Below are 7,535 nucleotides of genomic sequence, written 5' to 3' on the forward strand. Positions count from 1 at the left end.
GAGGACCTCACCTCTCCATTACTGACACCTGCCCCCCCCCCTCCTCCCCCAAGAGGACCTCACCACTCCATTACTGACACCTCGCCCCCCCCCTCCCCCCAAGAGGACCTCACCACTTCATTACTGACACCTGCCCCCCCCTCCTCCCCCAAGAGGATCTCACCACTTCATTACTGACACCTGCCCCCCCCTCCTCCCCCAAGAGGACCTCACCTCTCCATTACTGACACCTGCCCCCCCTCCTCCCCCAAGAGGACCTCACCACTTCATTACTGACACCTGCCCCCCCCCTCCTCCCCCAAGAGGACCTCACCACTCCATTACTGACACCTGCCCCCCCCCTCCTCCCCAAGAGGACCTCACCACTTCATTACTGACACCTGCCCCCCCTCCTCCCCCAAGAGGACCTCACCTCTCCATTACTGACACCTGCCCCCCCCTCCTCCCCCAAGAGGACCTCACCACTCCATTACTGACACCTGCCCCCCCCCTCCTCCCCCAAGAGGACCTCACCACTCCATTACTGACACCTGCCCCCCCCCCTCCCCCAAGAGGACCTCACCACTTCATTACTGACACCTGCCCCCCCCTCCTCCCCCAAGAGGACCTCACCTCTCCATTACTGACACCTGCCCCCCCCTCCTCCCCCAAGAGGACCTCACCACTTCATTACTGACACCTGCCCCCCCTCCTCCCCCAAGAGGACCTCACCTCTCCATTACTGACACCTGCCCCCCCCTCCTCCCCCAAGAGGACCTCACCACTTCATTACTGACACCTGCCCCCCCCTCCTCCCCAAGAGGACCTCACCACTTCATTACTGACACCTGCCCCCCTCCTCCCCCAAGAGGACCTCACCACTTCATTACTGACACCTGCCCCCCCTCCTCCCCCAAGAGGACCTCACCACTCCATTACTGACACCTGCCCCCCCTCCTCCCCCAAGAGGACCTCACCACTTCATTACTGACACCTGCCCCCCCCTCCTCCCCCAAGAGGACCTCACCTCTCCATTACTGACACCTGCCCCCCCTCCTCCCCCAAGAGGACCTCACCACTTCATTACTGACACCTGCCCCCCCCCTCCTTCCCCAAGAGGACCTCACCACTCCATTACTGACACCTGCCCCCCCTCCTCCCCCAAGAGGACCTCACCACTTCCATTACTGACACCTGCCCCCCCCTCCTCCCCCAAGAGGACCTCACCACTTCCATTACTGACACCTGCCCCCCCCCTCCCCCAAGAGGACCTCACCACTCCATTACTGACACCTGCCCCCCCCTCCTCCCCCAAGAGGACCTCACCACTTCATTACTGACACCTGCCCCCCCTCTCCTCCCCCAAGAGGACCTCACCTCTCCATTACTGACACCTGCCCCCCCCTCCCCCCAAGAGGACCTCACCACTTCATTACTGACACCTGCCCCCCCTCCTCCCCCAAGAGGACCTCACCACTTCCATTACTGACACCTGCCCCCCCCTCCTCCCCCAAGAGGACCTCACCTCTCCATTACTGACACCTGCCCCCCCCTCCTCCCCCAAGAGGACCTCACCACTTCCATTACTGACACCTGCCCCCCCTCCTCCCCCAAGAGGACCTCACCACTCCATTACTGACACCTGCCCCCCCCTCCTCCCCAAGAGGACCTCACCACTCCATTACTGACACCTGCCCCCCCCCTCCCCCAAGAGGACCTCACCACTTCATTACTGACACCTGCCCCCCCCTCCTCCCCCAAGAGGATCCTCACCACTTCATTACTGACACCTGCCCCCCCCTCCTCCCCCAAGAGGACCTCACCTCTCCATTACTGACACCTGCCCCCCCCTCCTCCCCCAAGAGGACCTCACCACTTCCATTACTGACACCTGCCCCCCCCCCTCCCCCAAGAGGACCTCACCACTCCATTACTGACACCTGCCCCCCCTCCTCCCCCAAGAGGACCTCACCACTCTCATTACTGACACCTGCCCCCCCTCCTCCCCCAAGAGGACCTCACCACTTCATTACTGACACCTGCCCCCCCCTCCTCCCCCAAGAGGACCTCACCTCTCCATTACTGACACCTGCCCCCCCCCTCCTCCCCCAAGAGGACCTCACCACTCCATTACTGACACCTGCCCCCCCCTCCCCCAAGAGGACCTCACACTTCATTACTGACACCTGCCCCCCCTCCTCCCCCAAGAGGACCTCACCTCTCCATTACTGACACCTGCCCCCCCCTCCTCCCCCAAGAGGACCTCACCACTTCATTACTGACACCTGCCCCCCCCTCCTCCCCCAAGAGGACCTCACCTCTCCATTACTGACACCTGCCCCCCCCCTCCCCCAAGAGGACCTCACCACTCCATTACTGACACCTGCCCCCCCCCTCCCCCAAGAGGACCTCACCACTTCATTACTGACACCTGCCCCCCCTCCCCCAAGAGGACCTCACCCTCTCCATTACTGACACCTGCCCCCCCCTCCTCCCCCAAGAGGACCTCACCTCTCCATTACTGACACCTGCCCCCCCCTCCTCCCCCAAGAGGACCTCACCACTCCATTACTGACACCTGCCCCCCCCTCCCCCAAGAGGACCTCACCACTCCATTACTGACACCTGCCCCCCCCCTCCCCCAAGAGGACCTCACCACTTCATTACTGACACCTGCCCCCCCTCTCCTCCCCCAAGAGGACCTCACCTCTCCATTACTGACACCTGCCCCCCCCTCCTCCCCCAAGAGGACCTCACCACTCCATTACTGACACCTGCCCCCCCCCCCTCCCCCAAGAGGACCTCACCTCTCCATTACTGACACCTGCCCCCCCCCTCCTCCCCCAAGAGGACCTCACCTCTCCATTACTGACACCTGCCCCCCCCCTCCTCCCCCAAGAGGACCTCACCACTTCATTACTGACACCTGCCCCCCTCCTCCCCCAAGAGGACCTCACCTCTCCATTACTGACACCTGCCCCCCCCTCCTCCCCCAAGAGGACCTCACCTCTCCATTACTGACACCTGCCCCCCCCCTCCTCCCCCAAGAGGACCTCACCACTTCATTACTGACACCTGCCCCCCCTCCTCCCCCAAGAGGACCTCACCTCTCCATTACTGACACCTGCCCCCCCCCTCCTCCCCCAAGAGGATCTCACCACTCCATTACTGACACCCCCCACTCTAAATGGTTAGATCCCTTTGCTGATTGCTCTGAGATCTCTTCACTCATTGGTCGGTCATTGTGCGGACTCTTTATTGACTGTTCTGAGCTTCATTCTTGTCATGTGACAGAGGTGTGATGTCACTGCATATTTGGGTACACCCAATCACACGGCACAGCTATAACAATACTGAAACATGCGGCTCCTCCCATCATTGGTGGTTTCACTGAAATTTTTTAAAATTCCCTTCAGAAAAGGAGAAGTCGCTGCGGTTTTCCCTTCGTCACCATGGAAACCCCCCATCTGATGACACCATGACTTACCATTTGTGTATATACAGTATCTGACAAAAGTAAGTACACCCCTCCCATGTGACTTTGCTACAATGTAAAGTAGTGAGTGTACAGCTTGTATAACAGTGTAAATTTACTGTCCCCTCAAAATAACTCAACACACAGCCATTAATGTCTAAACCGCTGGCAACAAAAGTCAGTACACCCCTAAGTGACAATGTCCAAATTGGGCCCAAAGTGTCAATATTTTGTGTGGCCGCCATTATTTTCCAGCACTGCCTTAACCCTCTTGGGCATGGAGGTCACCAGAGCTTCACAGGTTGTCACTGGAGTCCTCTTCCCCTCCTCCATGATGACATCACAGAGCTGGTGGATGTTAGAGACCTTCCCCTCCTCCACCTTCTGTTTGAGGAGCCCCACAGATCCTCAATAGGGTTTAGGTCTGGAGATGCTTGGCCAGTCCATCACCTTTACCCTCAGCTTCTTTAGCAAGGCAGTGGCCATCTTGGAGGTGTTTGGGGTCGTTATGTTGGAATACTGCCCTGCCCCCCAGTCTCTGAAGGGAGGGGATCATGCTCTGCTTCAGTATGTCACAGTACATGTTGGCATTCATGGTTCCCTCAATGATCTGTAACTCCCCAGTGCCGGCAGCACTCATGCAGCCCCAGACCATGACACCCCCACCACCATGCCTGACTGTAGGAAGACACACTTGTCTTTGTACTCCTCACCTGGTTGCCCCCACACACGGTTCCAGTAATCTTGGCCACCGTGCTACAGCTCAGTTTCAGGGTCTTGGCAATCTTCTTATAGCCTAGGCCATCTTTATGTAGAGCAACAATTCTTTTTTTCAGATCCTCAGAGAGTTCTTTGCCATGAGATGCCATGTTGAACTTCCAGTGACCAGTATGAGAGAGTGAGAGCGATAACACCAAATGTAACACACCTGCCCCCCATTCACACCTGAGACCTTGTAACACTAACGAGTCACATGACACCGGGGAGGGAAAATGGCTAATTGGGCCCAATTTGGACATTGTCACTTAGGGGTGTACTGACTTTTGTTGCCAGCGGTTTAGACATTAATGGCTGTGTGTTGAGTTATTTTGAGGGGACAGTAAATTTACACTGTTATACAAGCTGTACACTCACTACTTTACATTGTAGCAAAGTCTCATTTCTTCAGTGTTAAAAAAGAATAGCGCACACATGCAAAAGAAATGACTATCAAATATGAAGACAATCCATAAATAAAAATGGGGATTTAGTCCCACCATATGGCCATATCGTGCTCAAGCCCACCACTACGTCAAAGTACCCCATTATCAGCGGGTCCTACACTATCCATAGAAAAGGATGAATCCAGCCTCTCACCATTGGAGATAACACTCCTTGCTGGGAGAGATTTGCTAATGCACTACAAAGGACTCCCAGCAAGGAGTGTTATCTCCAATGGTGAGAGGCTGGATTCATCCTTTTCTATGGATAGTGTAGGACCCACTGATAATGGGGTACTTTGACGTAGTGGTGGGCTTGAGCACGATATGGCCATATGGTGGGACTAAATCCCCATTTTTATTTATGGATTGTCTTCATATTTGATAGTCATTTCTTTTGCATGGTTGCGCTATTCTTTTTTAATATACATGTTGATTGGTTCATAGCTGCACCGGCTTTAGATATACATGTTCAGGGTTTGCTCCCCCAATTTTTTGCTTGTTTATTTCTTCAGTGTTGTCACACGAAAAGATAGAATGTAAGGGGTGTACTTACTTTTGTCAGATACTGTACGTGACTTGTAAACCATGCGTCAGTGCTCCTCGCAGTGTGGAGGTCGGTGCTCCTCGCAGTGTCCCCTGGAAGACGTATACAGAATGTACATTGGGATTATTAGGAAGGTTCAGCCAGTTGCTCGGTATTCTCAGGTTGCCAGACACAATGGTGGGGGGAGGGAAGCCCGGCCTCTCCCATCTATACAAATATCAGGACTCTCCCCTCCTCTGATATCCTGAAAGTTCTCGGCTCTTTTCATAGACCCCGCATCGCCTCTGCTTTGGTAGGAATGTCCCTGTAATGTGGGCCCCGCATCGTCTCTCAGTGACAGGCGTTGTTGATGGAGGATTCTGTCTGCAGAATTCTAGAAACACAATCTGCTCTGACAAGGAGGATGAATGGAGGAGAAGGAACCCGCATCGGCTTTCATTTTACTTTTTGCCTCTTATACAAAACAGGAAATCCCCCCTCAGATCTCCGGCACCCGGGGGAAGTCCCCCCTCAGATCTCCGGCACCCAGGGGAAGTCCCCCCTCAGATCTCCATCACCCGGGGGAAATCCCCCCTCAGATCTCCAGCACCCGGGGGAAGTCCCCCCTCAGATCTACGTCATCCGGGGGAAGTCCCCCCTCAGATCTCCGGCACCCGGGGGAAATCCCCCCTCAGATCCCCGGAACCCGGGGGAAATCCCCCCTCAGACAGATGTCACCGGGCAGTGCAGATCTCCGGAACCCGGGGGGCAGCGGGGATGCTGGGTCTTCCCCCATGGATGAGATCTGCAGCTGCTGCATCCCAATAGACTTCAATGGAACTGCCTGCAGGGAAAACACCGCTGTGGGGAGACATGACGGCCCTCACACCGGCCAATCTCCTTTAGATCCACCAACAAGTATGTAGTGCCAAGAGCCCACCTGATTGGACAGACTCCGCGGGTCCTAATATTACATTGTCCCTCTTGTATGGTCAGATTGTATCATGTATGGGGACCCTAAAAGACGTTAGAAGGATTTGGGAAAATGGCCAATGAAGGTCAAAGTAGAAGTGGGGGGGTAGCCGGATATTTTGCATATAAATGGCCTCTGAAATCCTTGTATGACAACCAAACAACCCCAAGAATCTGTTTAACCTCCATTCCGTCTCTTTCAGGAATCAGGACACCACCATGGCACCAACTGTATGACACCGGGACAAGAGGGACCGGACCGTTCATCGGTGTCTGAGGAGAAATAACTTCCTACCTGGAGTGCCATCGTCCTCATATCATCCTCTGTCCTCCATAACAATCTCATCTCCACAGCCTCTACCACTCACAGCCTCTCCTGACCTCCTGAACCATCGCTCCTCACAGCCTCTCCTGACCTCCTGAACCATCGCTCCTCACTGCCTCTCCTGACCTCCTGAACCATCGCTCCTCACAGCCTCTCCTGACCTCCTGAACCATCGCTCCTCACTGCCTCTCCTGACCTCCTGAACCATCGCTCCTCACTGCCTCTCCTCACTGCCTCTCCTGACCTCCTAAACCATCGCTCCTCACTGCCTCTCCTGACCTCCTGAACCATCGCTCCTCACTGCCTCTCCTGACCTCCTGAACCATCGCTCCTCACTGCCTCTCCTGACCTCCTGAACCATCGCTCCTCACTGCCTCTCCTGACCTCCTGAACCATCGCTCCTCACTGCCTCTCCTGACCTCCTGAACCATCGCTCCTCACTGCCTCTCCTGACCTCCTGAACCATCGCTCCTCACTGCCTATCCTGACCTCCTGAACCATCGCTCCTCACTGCCTATCCTGACCTCCTGAACCATCGCTCCTCACTGCCTTTACTGACCTCCTGAACCATCGCTCCTCACTGCCTCTCCTGACTTCCTGAACCACCACCGCTGACTGGCTTCCTTGTTCTTCAGAGCCACCAACCCTCACAGTCCCTTCAGAGCCATCACCGCTGACTGGCTCTCCTGATCTTCAGAGCTATCACCCCAGACTTCCTCCTATTCTTCAGAGACATCACCCCAGAGTTCCTCCTGTTCTTCAGAGACATCACCCCAGAGTTCCTCTTGTTCTTCAGAGACATCACCCCAGAGTTCCTCCTGTTCTTCAGAGACATCACCCCAGAGTTCCTCTTGTTCTTCAGAGACATCACCCCAGAGTTCCTTCTGTTCTTCTGAGATATCACCCCAGAGTTCCTCCTGTTCTTCAGAGACATCACCCCAGAGTTCCTCCTGTTCTTCAGAGACATCACCCCAGAGTTCCTCCTGTTCTTCAGAGACATCACCCCAGAGTTCCTCCTGTTCTTCAGAGACATCACCCCAGAGTTCCTCCTGTTCTTCA

This window comes from Pelophylax lessonae (assembly GCF_965119305.1).
Source record: "Pelophylax lessonae genome assembly, contig: HAP1_SCAFFOLD_582, whole genome shotgun sequence".
NCBI lineage: Eukaryota > Metazoa > Chordata > Amphibia > Anura > Ranidae > Pelophylax > Pelophylax lessonae.